At 41.8% G+C, this 18560-nt stretch overlaps 1 long non-coding RNA gene across 2 annotated transcripts in view; it reads right to left on the bottom strand.

Moving 5' to 3' along the window:
• Positions 1-3275, bottom strand: part of LOC141372940 (uncharacterized) — a 26221-nt gene extending 22946 nt beyond the window's left edge. The window contains exon 1 of one of the 2 annotated variants that reach the window (XR_012378470.1): positions 3164-3275. This is a non-coding gene — a long non-coding RNA (uncharacterized lncRNA). The remainder of the gene's footprint in view (positions 1-3163) is intronic. The other variant, XR_012378471.1, reaches the window with a different exon arrangement.
• Positions 3276-18560: the final 15285 nt, after the last annotated feature.

The following is an 18560-nucleotide window of genomic DNA, read 5'->3' as shown; positions in this document are numbered from 1 at the left end:
TTTGGAAAAATGTCTGTTCATGTCTTCTGCCCATTTCTTGATTGGATTATTTGTTCTTTGGGTGTTGAGTTTGATAAGTTCTTTATAGATTTTGGATACTAGCCCTTTATCTGATATGTCGTTTGCAAATATTTTCTCCCATTCTGTCGGTTGTCTTTTGGTTTTGTGGACTGTTTCTTTTGCTGTGCAAAAGCTTTTTATCTTGATGAAATCCCAATAGTTCATTTTTGCCCTGGCTTCCCGTGCCTTTGGCGATGTTTCTAGGAAGAAGTTGCTGCGGCTAAGGTCGAAAAGGTTGCTACCTGTGTTCTCCTTTAGGATTTGGATGGACTCCTGTCTCACGTTTAGGTCTTTCAACCATTTGGAGTCTATTTTTGTGTGTGGTGTAAGGAAATGGTCCAGTTTCATTCTTCTGCATGTGGCTGTCCAATTTTCCCAACACCATTTGTTGAAGAGACTGTCTTTTTGCCATTGGACATTCTTTCCTGCTTTGTCAAAAATAAGTTGACCATAGAGTTGAGGGTCCATTTCTGGGCTCTCGATTCTGTTCCATTGATCTATGCGTCTGTTTTTGTGCCAGTACCATACTGTCTTGATGATGACAGCTTTGTAATAGAGCTGGAAGTCCGGAATTGTGATGCCGCCTCGCTGTCTGTGCTTTATGAGCCACCCAGTCCGTATGCTTCACCCCAGCAGCCAGAACAGACGGAGACCAGTTCCTAGTTCGAGTTCCAGGTGGTGGACACTACATGCCCCCTTTCTTGTGCTTTCTGCCTCTTGCTGCTGTGGGGCTCCCTTCCAGGTGGGGACATCAGCCAGGGTGACAGTAGCATCCCCCAAGGGAGGGCATTTGGATGAAGAGTTTCCCTTAGAACAGGAGGTGGGAGACCCAGTACCTTCTCGCCCACCAGGACCACATAGAGAGACAAAAAGTCTGTACAAAAGCACTGAAACAGCCAAAATTAGGTGTCACAAACATCCCAAAGCCAAAAGGGCTTTCAATATACTTTTAGTGCCATTTTAAGGATTGCCCTTAACGAAACCCTCTGCGAGGCATGCAGTTGATTTGTTCTGTTTTTGCTCATCTCTAGTTCCCAAACAATTTTTCCCAAACAATACACTCCTTCTGGGCTGGGTGCATGTGATTCATTGACAACTTGTTGAAAATTCAGTCTCCAGGAATTTACCATGAACATTACCATTTGCTTCAGCAGCTCTGGGCTTGGGCCCAGGAGTCTAGATTTTGCAAACTTCTTCTAGGATAATTGTGATAAGCAGTAGGTTTTAAACCACTGATTTGGTGTCAGGTATACGGAGACATCATCTCAGTTCCTAAAAACGTCTGAGCTTAATTCTGCTCTCCTGTTACCCACCCCCCAACTGCACTGTGCCCTCCTTACCAGCAGAAGCTGCACCTTACTCCTGCTTCCCACAGCACAGACCCTAACACAGCTCATCAGCCTACTGGTCAGGGATCAATCTTAGCTTTGGGAATAGAACAAACACCTAGGGGGTGCTGTGTTCAAAATACTCAGGAGAAACATGAGAAAAATCGTCCATGCGGGCTACACCAGAAGAGGCTCAGAGCCTCGAATTCATCGTTGATTCGTTTTTTAAAAAAGATTTTATTTTTATTTATTTGACAGAGAGACAGATAGCACGAGCAGGAACACAGCAGGGGGAGTGGGAGAGGGAGAAGCAGGCTTCCCGCGGAGCAAGGAGCCCCATATGCGGGGCTCGATCCCAGGATGCTGAGATCATGACCTGAGCCGAAGGCAGACGCTTAACGACTGAGCCACCCAGGCGCCCCTCATCTTTGATTCTTGCCTTAACCTCAAACTAGCTCACGCAAACTCAGGATTGCATCTCCTAATTCATAATTCTAATTCTAAAATGTCACCAAAAGGAATGAAATCTGGGCTCCTGGATTTAAAAAATTAAAAAAGCTTGTGGCAGGTGGGACGTGGGAAGGTTAGTGATGGTTTGAGGGAACCACTGTTGCGTTATTCACACACATCAACTGGCTTTTACAAAAAGAGAAGAGGAGTTGCTTGACCCTGAGAGCTTCTTTGCACCCAGGAGAGAACGACAAGCAGCACTTGACAGCCCCTCCTGGCCATCCCCCCGCACCAGCCTCAGGTTAGACTTGAAATCCTTTATTCCAGGGTACACTCGCTGGCTTGGGAACCCCCTGGCCTGGCTGACTAAAGCACACCACCTTTCGTGGGCTCCCTTGTTTACCAGAGTCCGGGCTGGTGCCGTTCCTTTGAAAACTAGAGGGTATTTTATTGCGTAGAGTTTTCCTGGTGGTAACATGACTGATGTTTGCGTCCCTCCCCTGCTCACAGACACAAACCCCCCGAGAGACACATTGCATGTTTACATAGTTAACCGAGGGTCGGGAGCACCAGAGAGCCTGAAACCTCAGTAACAAAAATGCTTCATGTTAAAAAAAATGTATATTATTTACGTTTGAATTCATAACAATCTGTAATCTAAGGTAAATGTTTACCCATTTTACTTAACAAATAATTTTTTAACATTTTTACCAATTGTATTTATAGAGATAATTTATTACTCCAAGGAAAAAAGAAAAAAACAAACAAACAAACAAAGAAACACTGAGGAGAGAATCACCCAAGGCCAAATTCCTTACAGTCTTCAAGCATCACCCAAAGCACTGAGGTCTTTAGGATTCCTGGGTGGGCGGGTGTAAGGCACGGTTTTATTATTTATGGAAGCACAGGAAACGGCTCCCAAACTTCTTGGCTGAAAACCACCTTCACTGTGTTACTTCTCAGAATCCCAAGTCAAGGACTGAGGCGCAAGACAGCTCAGTGCTGCTCCCTGCCGAGCCGCGTGTTGGATGCGCTGCCTCCCCTGCCCTGGGGGGCTGGGGGGGTGAGCAGGGGCCCCAGCAGCTCCCCTGCGACCCTCCTCCTCCCCTCCTGGCCTTCCCCGGGGGGTCCTACTAGATGCACGGCCTGGCATCTCCCTGGTATCCGTAAGGCCGAGGGCGTGAACCCAGACTCAGGGGAGGCCTCTGCACCGGGCGTGACTAGCCGGGGGCCAGAAGCCCGGGGGTCCTGTGTAACGAGCGGCCAGGGGCTGGACGTGGAAGCTGCCGTCCCTGTATTGCATGTGAGCAGACAAGTGTTCCTACCTGGGGGCTGGTAACTGCCGAAATATTTCATCTCCCGCGTATTGCGTCCTTCATGCTTTTCACGTCTCAGGGGAGGCTTGCAGGATGCCTGACGTCGACGGGGCGTTGTCCATACTCAGTTCCAGAATCTACTGCTGCGTTCGACTCCCTGCAGGGCCGTTGTGCGTTGTTGGCTTTACTGTCGCCACAGAGGACGGCCATTGGTTATATCTTCTCTCCGTGGAAATTCTGGGTTCTGACACGGGGTCAGTGCGGAGCTCAACACCTGGTGAGGGTCTCCCTCAGTCACATCCCTCCTAGAGAGCGTCTGCCACGTGGCTGGCCTGCTTCCTGTGACAAACGTCCGGCGGCCGCCCTCGGTGCGCACTATCCATTGAATACAGCCACTGAAACCAGACCTGCAAATCAAAGTACGCGCGTGGACTCTCAAATTCTTAGGGTTAACTATCTCAGTGAATTGTTCACGGAGCAATTTCACCTTTGGGGGAAATACATATACACGCATACATATATTATGTTAATGATAAAGAAGGGTAACAATCGGATGAGAAAATAAAGCACACTTGGATAGACAAGGAGGACTAAGATCTGTATTTGTTGTAAAGCACTTCTCAGTGTATACATTCAGAGGCCATTAAATATTTGGGTTATGGCATTTTCCTGGTGAACTGACCTTTTTCCAAACACTGTCTCTCTTCAGCTCCAGGACAGGTCATATATTAACCCATAAAATAATTCTCAATACACATAAAATTAACTAAATCAAATAAACCATGTGCTCCAATCGCAACGAAGTCAAATTTGAAAAGCAATAGCAGACAGAAGTTCAGGAAATACACAAATATTTGTATAATAAATAATACACTTCTAAAATTTTCTTCAAAAAAGAAATCTCAGGGAAAATTTTAAAATATTTGGAAATGATGGGAATAAAAATACAACATTACATTGATAAGAAACTGCTAAAGTCATGACAAGCAAGAAACCTATACCTTGGAACAACCACATTAGAAAGAAGAAAAATCTCAACCAAATCATTTACGTTGCCACATACAAGTCCAGAAGAGAAGTGACTAAGCCCAAGGAAAACACAACCAAAAAGATAACTAAAACTAGAGAATAAATCAATGAACTAGAAAACAGAAAAACAATGGAATCTGTGAAACCCAAGTTGGTTCTACGTAGAGGTCAACAGACTTGACAAACCTTTAGCCAGACTGAGCAAGAAGAGAGACAGAGAGGACAAAACTTACCAAAAATAGAGACAAAAAGGAAATATAACTACCAACCCTACAGAAATCAAAGGAATCTTAAGGATAACAATAAACAACTTTATACCAACAATTTAGATATTTAAATAAAAGGGAAAAATTTCTGGAAACATAAATTACCAAAAAATGATTTTGAAAAAGAAAGTCTGGGGGTGCCTGGGTGACTCAGTTGCTTAAGCATCTGCCTTTGGCTCAGGTCATGATCTTGGGGCCCTGGAATGGAGCCCCGTGTTTGGCTCCCTGCTCGGCGGGAAGTCCACTTCTCCCTTTCCCTCTGCCCTTCCCCCTGCTCATGTTCTCTCTCAAATAAATAAATAAAATCTTTAAAAAAAATAGTCTGAATATATCTGTAATGAATACTGAAAGTGAATTAACAGTGAAAAATATTTCCACCCACAAAGGAAAACTTAGGCACAGAGAGCTTCATTGATAAACTCTACAAATCACTTAAAGAAGAAATAATACCAAGTCTTCAAAAAACTCTTCTGCAAAGTCAGGGAGAACGGGACACTTCAGAACTCCTGCTATGGAACCAGTAATACAGTGACAGCAAAACCACACAAAACCATCACAAGAATGGAGAACTACAGACCAGTATCTCCTAGGAACACCAATGCAAAAATCCTCAACAAAATACTAGGAAACTGAATCTAACAACATATACAAAGATTATATACACCATGACCAAGTGGGATTCAGCCCAAGACTGCAAGTTTATTTAATATCCAAATATCAACTCATATAATAAACCATACCAATAAAGGACAAAAAATACAGTCATCTCAACAGATGCAGAAAAACCGTTTAATGAAACCCAACATCATTGGTGGGTTAAATCCTGGACAAATTAGGAACAGGAAGCAGCTGTTATAGTATATTGATGAAAAACCCAGTTAACATCATCTGTAATGGTGAAAAGCTCAATGTTTCCTCCCCTAAAACCAGGAACAAGGCAAGGATGCCCAGTCATACCATTTACATATTTGAGCAAGTCAAAAAGAGGGAAAAGGAGAAGAAAAGAACAATACATACTCGCAATGAACAATTCAGAAATGAAATTTAGAATATAGTTATTCACATGAATTAGCATCAAAAGGAATAAATATCCAGAAATAAGCATACCAAAAAAAGTAAGACTTTTACATTAGAAACTATAAAATATTGCTGAAATTAATGTGGATTGGAAAAGTCAATATGTTTAAGATGGAAGTTCTCATCAAACCCATACACAGATTCGATTCTGTACCTGCCAGCAAGCCGCATGCTTTTCATAGTCATTGACAAGATAATAATAAAATTTATGTGAAAATGCAAAGATCTCCAGTAGTCAAAATTACCTGGAAACAAGAAATTTGGAGGAATTCCACTTTCCTCATTAAAAACTTACTGAAAAGCTTCAGTAAATCAAGAGAATGTGGTTCTGGGATACGGTTATAAGAAAGATTCATGGAAAATAACTCACAATCCACAAATAAACACTAATGTTACTGTCAGTTGATTTTCAGCAAAGGTGTTCAGAAAGTTCAACTGTTGAAATGGTGAGCTTTCCAACAAACGGCACAGGGACAATTGGATAACCACATGCAAAAGTTGTAATCAGACCGTACCTCAGAATTACCCCAAAATGGATCACTGAAGTCACAATTCAAATGGGAGAAAATTATGAAATGGTTAGGCCAATATGTCTCAGATAACACCAAATGCACATTCCATGAAAGAAAAAAACAAAATGACACACTGGACCTCATATCACTAAGAGAATAAAAAGTCAAGCTTGGAGCAGACAAAAAAGTTTTACCAAGGAGATCAGAGCATGATATGAAGACATGTGTGGTCAGTGGGGTCATCAACCACTCAGGAAATGTTTGCTAGCGTTTGAGACACCACGTCACACTCCCTCCCCCGGCTATGACAGAAGGCCATATAACCGGTGTTGGTGAGAGGGGTGCCCTCCCACGTGGCCGGCTCGGCTGTATACCGGTCCTACCATTTTGGAAAATAGTTTGGTGGTTTCTTAGAAAGTTCGCTTGTCAAGTTACCAATGAATCTAGCTGTTCTACCCTAAGCTACCCACCCAAAAGCAGTAAAGACATATGTTCACATGGCCTTCTCCTAAGGGCTTAGCCATACTTATACAAACGTGGTAACAACTGAAATGTTCAGCAACTTGTAAATGGATAAGCAAGTCTTGAAGGTCCATACAATGGCCACTGGGACTTTTTATGACTATTCAGTCATAAAAACAAATAAACCATGCTACAAAATTAAGGTGAACCTTAATAGTTCTGCACGAGCTAATGAAGCTACATGCAAAAGACAATATGCTGTATCCTATTTGGATGGAATGTCCAGAAAAGGCCAATTATAGAGACAAAAAGTAGATTCGTGGTTGCTTGGGGCTTCAGGTGGAAATGAGGATCGAATCTAGATAGGTACAAGAGATCATTTTGGGTGATTGGGTTGTGGTATGGTTGTACAACTCTAAACATTCAATCCCCGAATTCTACACTTAAAAGAGGTAAATTATGTTATGTAAATTGGACCTCCAAAAAGCTATTCAAACAAAAAGTCCAGGTGCAAATGAATGGAAAGAGCCCATGACCTGAGTCCCAGGCAATATCTGTCCCATCTCTCTCTGCTACATCAGCCTCACCCACTGATGATGTTGCCACAGACAACGAAGTTAAGCTGTGCAAGGAACAGGGGGGCTCGGCAGACATCAGGTGCCTGGGGCTGACCACAGCACAGGGACTCAGGGTGAGGTGGCCTGGTCATCCTGCAGCTGCAGGGAACCTGATAAGCTGCTGTGGTTTTTGTTTTTCTTGGCACCTGCAGGAATGAAATCAGATAATACTGATGCCAAACACTGGAGACTCAATGATACAAACAGATGGAAAGTGAAGGATGGAGAAAATAGGCAAACAGTGTCCACAATGGAGAAGAAGCTTCTAAAGCAGGATCAGAAGTCATACACTTGGTCGAGATTTCACTTCTGGTCTCTTTAGATGGAAAACATCAAACAAGAACATCAGTATTAATAAAAATTATAATGTCTGAGATCACTCCAGGCTTGTAAGAAGCATCTGATACACTGAGATAAGAACACAAGCTTTATTGCAGCTGTAAAAGGGCTGAGACTGAATGTGTTTATTTCTTATAATTTTAAGACACTTTGCCAGGGGTGTATTAAAAATTACGTGTGTTAATTTTATTTAAAAATTTATGAAGCCTTAGCGACCCCATCTTATTGCTCCATCCCCATTAAATGTCACATTCATAGTTTTTAGAACTTTGCATTTTTTAAATAAATAACTATAAATAACTATATATGAAATGACCTTCTAATCGCTGATTTTCAAGTGCTAACCAATAAGATTTCGAAAGAGATCCTTGTAGTCACAGAGGATCAAGCTCTCCAAGTGGCTAGCTGGGAACTTAGCAATGGCGTCAGCTTCTCTGAGGTCAATCCGACTGGGAAGGGTAGATACTTTAACAAAAACAAGGTTACCTTAGGAAGGAAAAGGTGATAATGATGAATAAGTGACCAAATGTGCTTATTTCCCTGGTCTACATCATGCCCTCCTTTATGCATTAATTCTAACTCCCTAGCCCAGGGGTCTGTGTAGGCCTGGCCACCCCGCACGGAGGCAGGGCATTTGGCACCGTGTGCGGATCCTGGGTCCTGAGGCCTCCCTGCTGCGTGCCAAGCAAGTGGGGCCCGGAGCCTGCATTTCCTCTGCCTTGTCCCGAGAGGGACTTAGGTCCTCTGTCAAACAGACTCTAACTAAGACCCACAATATGAGGACTGTTTTCTGCTGCCTTACACGTGGCTTGTCTTGGCATTGCAGAAACGGCCAAGACTTCCAGACCCCTGAAGGAACCATAGCCAAGTGCTGGAGGGAGAGTGAGGGGAGTCTGGAGGCCCACGGATCACCCCAGGTATCTGCTCTCCTCCAGAGGCACCACACTCAGCACAACCAGAAGACCCAAGGAGCACGCAGGGATGAGGGATGGGAGTGGGCAACAGGAACACCCAGGGAGGCTGAGGACGGAGCTCCCAGTTTTCTGGTTGCTGACTGGCCCGTGGTGCGTGGGAATGTGCTGGACACAGAGGGACGCGTGATGTCTGCAGATGTGGCACAAGGGTCAGGTCAGAGGTCTGCACATGGGCGTCCAGGTGGGAGATGCACACTCTGCCCCAGGCTACCCGGCCCGGCCTCGGATTTGAGCAGGACTCACCGGCTGGACATTTCCCAGCGGCAAAGGGGTCACTCTAGCGGCGAGTGTGACGTGACACTCAGCCACGTGGGTCGGCCAGACCCATGAGCAGACGCATCCTTGCTGGACACCACAGTAACCGTCAGCGTCTTTCCCAGATGACCTTCAGTGTCGGGCCATCTCCCGAAAGCCAAGCAGGTGACCCTGCTGTCCCCCAGCCCACATCCTGGTGGCCACTCACTGAACTGGGCACCGGCACCCTCTCTTTTGAAAAGACGAAGGACAGAGAAGACCAAGAGCTGACAATCCGCGGGAGACCCCAGGCTTCGCGGCACAGGCTCGCCTTGGCTGGAACGCCCCGAGCCTCTCAAGAGGCCTTCGGTCCCAGCAGCACGGGCTTCTTGGCTGCCCACCAGAACCTGTTTTCACAGCCTTCGTTGTTGTTTGGTTACATTCTGTTCTTTATTCAAACTTTTAATGTGAGACGGTTGTGAAAAAGTTTTAAACTACAAAATTTTTAAAAGGAGGGAAGGTAGTTACGTTCTCAATTCCGCCCGGAGATCCTGCCGTTAACCTTCTGATGAGAGTTCTGTGTTCTTGTTCTGTTACCCTGTCTTCCTTTCTGTTCCCTTTCCTCCAAGCCTCTCTTGCTCACTTCTCAAGACGCCACGACTGTCTCTTCCGTGCATTTGTGCTCAAGACACCAATGCTCTGGGAGCTTGGCATTCAGCAGTTCTTTTGGGATCCATACACACGATATTAGAACATTTTAGAGGCATTTGAATCATTTCACTGTGATATCGCTTGACTGCAGTGCTCTGGAGCAGAACCCAGTGTCTCTGGATTGTGCCTGGAAATCAGACAAGAAACGCCAGTCCCACCCAGCTGAAGAACAAGAACACTGATGTGACCTTGAGAGTAGACCGTCTCACTGCTCCCCTTCCCCCCATCAGAGGTGTGTCCTGGACCACACCTTTGTTTACTGCTGAACGGTGTTTTCTTTATATTTTTACCATATATATTTTCATCTTAAACACATTATTTGGTGTATTACGTTTTTAAATTTTACATACATGGAGCAGCATTGTGTTGGAAGTATTTGGCAACCTGCTTTTGACCAACTGTCATACCCCCAAGATTCTTCTATGTGGATTTGTATAGCTGTGATTTGTTCATGTTTACTGCTTCCTCTGCTCTTGTGTTAATACACAGAAATTGATCTGACCATTCTGCTTTAGGTGCATCTTTTTGTCACTTCTGGGTTTGATTTCACAAATGGTGCTTCCACAATGCTGCACTTTTGCAAGTTGGTTTCTCTGTTTCCTACCTACAAGCGTGTCTGCTAAGTCAAAGTCTGTGCCTGTCTCAAAGGTTACTAGATGAAGTCTCATGTGTCCTGTGGTGATTGTGTTAATTTACTGTCCCCCATACGGCACACAAGTGTTTCTATTATTCCATATTCTTCCCAACTCTCAGTATTGTCACTGTTGTAAGTTTTGCCAATTTAATGTATGTAAAATGGTATTTCATTGTGGATTAATTTTTATTTCTATGATTATAGGTTGTAAATAATACCTTCACAAGTTTCTTGGACAATCCAGTGTCATCTTGTTTAGAGTTCTATTGAAATGTATGCACTGTTTTTTGTGTGTTGGCTTGCCTTTTGCGTTGTGTAGGAATGATTTATCTATCATGGATTCCAGTGGATGTCAGTTACATGTGTGGCAATACCTTAAATTCTTGTTTCTTAATCCTTATCTATGCACTTAAAAAAAACAAAACCTCCTTATTTCCCTGGTTAAAATCTCCAGGGAAATAGTGAAGGGAAACATGAGAACAACCATGCTTGTCTTAAAACAAATGCTGTGGACATTTCACCAGCAAGTACAACAGTTGCTATAGGTTTTTTGAGATGTGTTTTATTAGGTTTAATGAAGTGTCTTCTGTTAGGAGTCGCTATGAAATGTATTGTCTTAAACCTGGACACTTTTGAGTGGAAAAGGGATCCTATTATTACATAGATATAACATTTTAAGGAAGCTCAGTCCTGAACAAGAGAGGATATGTGATTGTACTTTATAGCTATCCTTTATTTATTATTTTAACCCTGACTATATATTAGTTATAATCGAGTCTATCACTTATTGAATTGATTATATATATTTTCTCCTTTAAACTATTCTGTTGTGTTCATTGACTTTTTGTCTTGCATTTCTGGGATAAACTACACGTGGCCGTGATGTGTCTTGCTGTTTTTGTAGAGTACGTTTATTTTGCTACTATATTAGCTGCAAATGACATTAGCATCTATGTTCATGAGAAAGATACACTTCAATTTTCAGTTTTCATGATGGATTTATCAGTGTTCTATCACAGTATTTGCAAGCATTGTCAATGAAAATAGGGAATGTACCTTCCTTCTGCATTCTAGTTGGTTTAAGATTAAATTATCTTTTATTTGAATGTTTCCTTGCATTTATTAGTACGTTTTTTTCAAAGTGGTATTTTTTTCTTATTGTTGAAAGATGTTTAAACCACTGGTTGAATTCTGTTCTACAGGACTATTTTGTTTTTCAGTAATTTTCTGTAAGTTATGTTTTGCTAGGAGGTTTTCAGGTTAATATTTTAAGACAATAAGGTTTTTCATGATGCTACATCTGCAGGATTAGGTTTTTAATGCCATTATAGCTTATTCATACCACTTTCAGACTTTCTCCATTTATTTTGCCAGCTATTTACAAACACATTCATCACTATATATGAGCGTATTTAGTTTTGTTTACTCTCCCCATTGTAAGGCTGTTTTTATTGTTGTTGTTTTGTTTTGTTTTGTTTTTTTACTTATTAGATTCTGTGTCTGTCTTTATATTTGCCTTGTCTTTCATTTTCCAGGACTGGTGTTCCTGGGGCAGGTGAGCAAGGCTTCCCATCTTCTATTTTACGGAAGATTTTGTGAAGTATTGATATTAATTCTCTTGTAAATATCTGGTAGAATGTATCCGTGAGGCTGTCTGGGCCTGGGTTTTTCTTTGTGCAGATTTCCGATTGCTGATTCACTCACTCTCCTGCTACAGGTCTACAAGGCTCCATCTCTTCTTGGGTCCTTCTCGATGCTCTTTGTCTTCCTAGGAATTTGTCCACTTCATCTAGGTTACCCGATGTTTTGGTCTACAATTATTTATAGGATTCTCTTAAGATATACCTTACTTTTTTTTTTTCTTTTTTAGAGAGGAAGGGCAGGGAGGAACAGAGGGAGAGGGAGAGAGAATCTCAAGTAGACTCCATGCTGAGTGCAGAGCCCAACTCAGGGCTCAATCTCATGACCCTGAGATCATGACTTGGACCAAAATCAAGAATCGGAAGCTCAACCAACTGAGCCACCCAGGTGCTCCCAAAATCCTCCTTACTTTGGCAAAGTCAGCAGCGAAGTCTTACCTCATTTCTGAATTTAATAGTTTGAGCAGTCTCTCTTGTTTCCTTGATCCCACTGAAGACGGGTCGAGGTTGTTGACCTCTCCCATAACCACACTTTGGCTTTGTTGTTTCCCACCTTGTCTGCCCTCCAGAGTTTTTTTCTGCTCTGATCAGTACCAGGCCTTTCTTTCTGTGGTCACAACGCCAGTTTTCTCTTCTCTTTCTAGTTTCTTGAGGTGGAAGGTTGGCTATTGATGAAATCTTTTTTCTTATAGCTGCAATTTTTCCCACAGTCACTGCTTTTGCTACTTTCCATAAATTGTGATGTGTTATCAATATTTTCCTGCATCTCAAAGTTCTAATTTCTCTTGTGATTTCTACTTTGACCAGTTAGTATATAGAATTGTATAGTTTAGTTTCCAAAAATCTCTAAATCCCATTGGAACTGTGGTCAGATTTGTATGATTTCACTCCTTTTAGATGTATTGAGGCTGATTTTGTGGCCAAACATGTAGCATAACCTCCAGAATACACCATGTGCTTCTCTGTGTCCCTGGGTGTGTTGTATGTGTCATGTGTTCTGTAGCTGTTTGTTGGAAGGTTGTGTAGATGTTTGCTAGGTCCAGCTGGCCTCCAGCAAACTCCATCCCCATCTTAAGCATTTCCCATTTGCTGCTTCCTTTGGGTTAAAGTTGATCTACCTCCAGCTTATGTTTAAGAACCAAGTTCTGTCCATATTGAAAGCAGTCTATTGAAGCCTCAAATGTATTTTTTACTCATTTATGTATTTCGTTCCACAAAAACTTGGATGAAACCTTTATTTACATTCTTTTGCAGATCAGTTTGGGAAGAATTGTCATCTTAAGAGGTTTTAGTCTCTTAACCTATAAATGTAATGTCTTTCTCTATTTTCTGGTAGCAGCATTTTAAAGTTTTCAGTGAGTGGGTCTTGTGTCTTTTGTCAAACTTATTCCCACGTATTTTGCGTTTTTAAATTTTATTTTGAATGTTTTCTTTTCAATTTCCTAGTCTTTGTTGCTGGCATGTACAATTGATGTTTGTGTATTAACCTCATATCCTGGAACCGTTCTAAATTCATTCATTAATTCTAGTAGCTTTTGGTGGATTCCCTAGGATTTTTCACACAAGTGATCATGCTGTCTATGAACAAGTACTTTTACTTTTGTCTTTCTAGTTATTTCTGCCTGCCGTAGTGCCCTAAGAATGATGAGTGTTTGTTGGTTCCAAGTTGGGAAAACAGCCTCCCTTCCTCGCTCTTCATTTTAGGGGAAGGCATCTGCTTTTGCCATCAGGGAGGACGTTGGTGACAGCTCTGTCTGGGAAGCCTGTCATCATGCTCAGAGGATTCCTTTATGTATTTTGTTCTCGGAGAGCTTCCATCATGGATGGATATTGGGTTTTGTCAAAATCTCTTTTGCATCAATCGATATGATCATGTGATTTTTCTTTTCAAATCTCTTTATCCGGTGTGTTACACTGATTGATTTTCAAACCAAAGTTGTGTGCCTAAGATAAAGCCCTCTTGGTCACAATGTGCCATTTGTGACTCATTTTGCTGATAGCTTCCTAACATTTCTGTTTCTAGATCCATGAGGAATATTATTCTGAAAGTTTTGGAAATGCATGTGGCTAATTTTGGCATCTAGTGTCACAGACTCTTGGAAATATTGGGGGTGACATCCTCTGCTTCAGGTTTCTGGGAAAAAAAAATATGTCTCAAATTTCTATTTTCTCCTCCTTAAATGTTTGGTAAAATTCACCAGTGGAGTCCTCCGGCTCTGGAGCTTTCATTGTGCAATAGCTTTAATTATAAAAATTTCTGTAATTGATATAGGACTGCTTAGATGATCTGAGCTTTTGTAGCTTGTGTCTTTCAAGGAATGTGTACATTTCAACTAAACTGTTAAATTGGTTCACATAAAAAAATCTTGCATCATGCTTCTCATTATCCTTCTAATGTTGATGGGCCTGCAGGGCCGGCCGGCCGCCTCACTCCTGCCTTGGGCCCTCTGCACCATCCCCACCATCTCCTGGTTTGTGCAGCTTTTAGTTCTGCTTTTATCTTTTATCTTGCACATTTCCTATTTGCTGCTTCCTTTGGGTTAAAGTTGATCTACCTCCAGCTTATGTTTAAGATGTTGCTGATTTTTAATTTCATTCCACTGTAGTCATAAAGCATGAAAGACCTAACTTATTTTAAATGCACTGAAACATTCTATTGGCCAGAACACATCTGTTTCGGTAAATGTTCCCATGCACCTGGACAGCTCCGTATTCTGATGCCTTTGGTTGAGGTGATCTAAAGGTTTTCATTCTCTCGGCTTGGTGAAAGCATTATTTAAGTCTTCTGTGACCTTACTGATTTTCTGTGCACTTGTTCTTTCTGGTTTTGTGGTCAGGATCTTGCCTCCAGCTGTAATTGTGACTTGTCTCTATCAGCCCTCAGGCAATCAGGTTTGCTTTGTGCGGTGGATGAACACTAATTGTTCAGGATTATGTCCTTCTGATTCATTTAATTATTTATGATTATAAAAGGACCTTCTTTACACCCATGATGTTCTTTATTCTGTAACCTAACTTCTAATATTAATAGGGCCATCTCATTCTTACTTGTGTTACAAGATATATCTTCTTCGTTTTCCTTTATTTTTAACCCATATGTGTCTTTATTTTTAAAATGAGTATTTCGCACAGCTAATATTGAATCTTTTATTCAATTTGATTTTTAAATCCAATTCAATAATCTCTACCTTTTAATTAGGGTGTTTGGATCATCTCATTTCCATGTGATTTCACATATGTCTGAGCTTTAGATTAGCATCTTACATGTTTTCTGATGTGGTTTTGGAGTGATGTTGGGGTTCGGAGCCCAGGGCCAAGAAAGAATTCTTGGGACTTCTTTGGTGCAAAAAGGTGGTTTTATTAAAGCACAGAGACAGGACCCGTGGGCAGAAAGAGCTGTTGCCCCAGGATTGTGAGGAGCAACTGATTACAGACTTTGAGGTTAGAGGAGGTAAAGACAAGGGGAAGTTTCCAAGAGGACTTTGATCTGCTAAAGAAGACTCACAGGATCCAGGAGGCCTGGCTCTTGTCAAGCTGAGGTGGTTTTTCCCTCTAACAAAACATCAGCATGAAGACAGTTGGGAGTTTCCTGGAGGAAGGTTACGTTCTGCCCGCCTCAAGGATTCGTCAGTCGGCTGCAGGTTATAAGCACATTTAATTTTGTCTATATTTCCCTCTGCCTTTGTTCCCCACATCATTCCCCATGAACACTTTGACCCTTATATCTTTAACGTTGCTGAAGGTAGAAGGTCTGTAATGTCTTCATGCTGAATAGGGGCATAGAGATGCCCCTACCTATGGGTCCACATTGGTCAGTTGGGAAATTTATATAAAGGAGTTACCAAAGGTGGAGGCAGCCAGTCCAAGGCAGACAACATGCATGAACCTCCTTGAGTAGAAAGGGTCATCGGTCAGCTGGAAGTTAAGGCGGTGAAGGGGTCCTGGCACCAGGCAGGGAGACACCGGAAAAGACAACAAAATAAGGTTAATGTGATTATGAGAAAGAGAAGCTCCCACAAAAAAGCCATTGATAGTTGACCAAAATGTTCCTCCAGTCCAAGAGTTTAACTGATCACTAAAAGAAAGATGGTTAAAAGCGGTAATTCGAATATTTATACCTTTTAGGAATTCTGCTCCATTTCTGTGATCTCTGGAATATACAAAGAGCATTCTGTGTTTACGTTAGCCTTGTGCTTCAGACAAAATACTTAATGCATTTTGAATCATTTAAGGCCTTAATTGTGTAGCAAGTGGCGTTAGCCATCATATACTGTTTTGTTTAGCAAGCAACCAGGTAATTAATAAGAGGCACCTTTATGAAAACAACAACAAAAAATATATAGTTTAATGGTTAGAGCAAATTATAAACCCAGTGTCAAGTCTCGAGTGCTTAAAATCTAGTATCTACAAAGATGTGTGGTTGGAGCATTTTTTTTTTTCTGTAAAAACCCTCATTTTTAATCAGAGATAGCCAGATCTGGACTAATTCATTTGTAACACAAGTCTGATTTTAACAAACTTGTCCTAATTATTTACATAAGCTCAGCAAGAATAGTGATTAATCACATAGGTCTTTCAGAATCTCCTTTGCTGGGTCGCCTGGGGGGCCAAGTTGGTTAAGCATCCAACTCTTCATTCCCTCTCAGGTCATGATCTCAGGGTCATGGGATGGAGCCCCAAGTTGGGTCCCCGCGCTCAGCACCGAGTCTGCTTGAGTTTTTCTCTCTCCCTCCGCTTCTGCCCCCCCCCCCCCGCTCACATGCTCTCTCTCAAATAAATAAATAAAATCTTTAAAATCTGCTTTGCTGGAGCTTTTATAAAAAGATTTTATTTATTTATTTATTTGAGAGAGAGGGAGAGAGGGGGGATCTGGAGTTCCTGGGATCAAACCCTCATCAGGCTCTGTGCTGGGGTGGGGGGAGAGTCTGCTTGTCCCTCTCCCTCTGCCCCCCCCACTCTCCCTCTATCTCAAAGAATAAATAAAATCTTTAAAAAAAATAAAGCATATGCCTAAATAGGATTACAGATCATTACAAAACTTAAAACTTATTTATTTAACCAAGGTGACAATAAGAGATTCCAAAGGTTAATAGGTAAAGTTATAGAGTTGTTAGCAAAACTTAGCTCCTTTAATACTGAGAAGTTTTAACTAGGTCATCAAAGACCTGATAAAGACAAAATATAGAAACTGCTATTCAGGGCAGATAAAAGAGAAAAGACCTTTTTTACATTTTCTTTTCAAGAGCAGACCAACAATTCAAGAACATTTTGTTGTGTTTTGTTTTGTTTTTGAACAGAGAGAAAGCAGACTTTCAATCTTATACCAGTGTACTTTTAAAATCCATTCATTTCAAAAAAAAAAAATCCATTCATTTCAACCTTATCCTTTCTGACCACACATAAGATTCCTTTCCACAGATTTCCGTTCATGAGCCTTCTACAACTTTTCTTTTGCATTCAGATTTTGTCCCAAGCCATTTTTCTCCAAACAGCCAGTCTCATTTTAAGACAAAATTACTTTCTTTTACCTTCGATAAAAATGCATTCCCATTCCTTCGATCTTTCTTACAGAGTTGCTTCCCATAGTCTCATCAGTCTTAACTACAGAATTTTGCACTCTTAGAAACCTTAATCTCCATTGGAAACCAAGTAGTAACCAATTGTGAACGGTTATACCAGAATTCTTTTTTTTTTTTAAAGATTTTATTTATTTATTTGACAGAGAGAGACACAGCGAGAGAGGGGACACAAGCAGGGGGAGCGGGAGAGGGAGAAGCAGGCTTCCTGCGGAGCAGGAGCCTGATGCGGGGCTCGATCCCAGGACCCCGGGACCATGACCTGAGCCGAAGGCAGACGCTTAATGACTGAGCCACCCAGGCGCCCCAACACCAGAATTCTTTGTATGGTGAATTTATGAATACATTTAAGCACAAAGCATGTTTACCAACAGAACCGAATATGTTTAGTTTCTCTGCATAAGAAGCCAAAAACACAAACCTATGTTCAGTAATCAATGTTTTAGTATTTTATCTCACTTGGAAAAGGCCTAGACCTCCAGTGAATTCAATCCCAATTTATCATCCAAGCAAAACTTTATAAAGTGTTGTTACCAAAGGCTATCTTAAAAATGACCCATGAAAACTCTGAGACAGACAACATTAACCAATATTTTAAGTCATCTTTTTGCTGACAAATTGCAACGGAGATAACACGAACTTATTTGATCTTTCATAAACCTTGGAAGAATAAAAAATTTCATATTTAATGCTGGTAGCTCTAAAGACATGTCTATCTTCCCAACCAACTTCAATTAGTTTAAATACCAAATTATAGTCCACCTAAAAGTCAATCAATTTGTTCCCCATTGTCAATTTTTATCTGAGTCATGGGGGGGTGACCTGAAGTGGGTGGTGTAAGTCTGGGGGTGCTGTTCGCCCTTTGACGGCAAGGGGAGGGGCCAATGGTGCAGGCTGAGCAGTTGACATGGACATGTTCCAAGAAGACCGTACTCCTTGGAAAGTACCTGAAATGAAGGTTAAGGAACAGGAGAGAAAGTACTCACCAAGTTTGCAGCAACGCTCAGAGTCCAGATGAGAGGACTTGAAGTCCCCACATAAAGATACCAAATGATGTAGGAAATTGTTGGAGTTCGGAGGCCAGGGCCAAGAAAGAATTCTTGGGACTTCTTTGGTGCAAAAAAGGTGGTTTTACTAAAGCAGGAGGACGGGACCCGTGGGCAGGAAGAGCTGCTGCCCCAGGGCCGTGAGGAGCGACTGATTATAGACTTTGGGGTTGGGGAGGTAAAGACAAAGGGAAGTTTCCAAAAGGACTTTGATCTGCTAAAGACTCACAGGATCCAGGAGGCCTGGCTCTTGTCAAGCTGAGGTGGTTTTTCCCTCTAACAAAGCATC

The sequence above is a fragment of the Callorhinus ursinus genome, unplaced genomic scaffold, assembly GCF_003265705.2.
Source record: "Callorhinus ursinus isolate GAN/ISIS: 27379988/994484 unplaced genomic scaffold, GSC_fseal_2.0 scaffold6, whole genome shotgun sequence".
Taxonomy (NCBI): domain Eukaryota; kingdom Metazoa; phylum Chordata; class Mammalia; order Carnivora; family Otariidae; genus Callorhinus; species Callorhinus ursinus.
The sequence above is the reverse complement of the archived record's forward strand: the minus strand, read 5'-3'. Positions and strand labels throughout refer to the sequence as shown.